Consider the following 317-nt stretch of genomic DNA (forward strand, 5'->3'; position numbering starts at 1 on the left):
CAGCTTCATCCCTCCCTGCCCCGGGGCAGAGGCTTTCTGCATCTCACAAGAGCCAGATTCTCCTCGGAGATAAAATCCGGTTGCCTTTGTTTTGGGGAGAAAAGACAACAGCAGCTCCTGGCCTCACATCAGGGTTGTTAAGTGAGGGTGTAGCCAGGCGAGGGGCTGGGAGCCGAGCCACATCCCGGGTGCTAGAATGAGGAACCAGCCGGTGTCCTGCCCCTGGGCCACTATGTGTTCCCCAGGATTCAGCATCCCCCGCAGGACCAGAGCCGTATCCATCGGGACTCAGCATCCCCTCAAGGACTATAGCATCT

Source organism: Pterocles gutturalis, unplaced genomic scaffold (assembly GCF_000699245.1).
Source record: "Pterocles gutturalis isolate BGI_N339 unplaced genomic scaffold, ASM69924v1 scaffold26483, whole genome shotgun sequence".
Taxonomy (NCBI): domain Eukaryota; kingdom Metazoa; phylum Chordata; class Aves; order Pterocliformes; family Pteroclidae; genus Pterocles; species Pterocles gutturalis.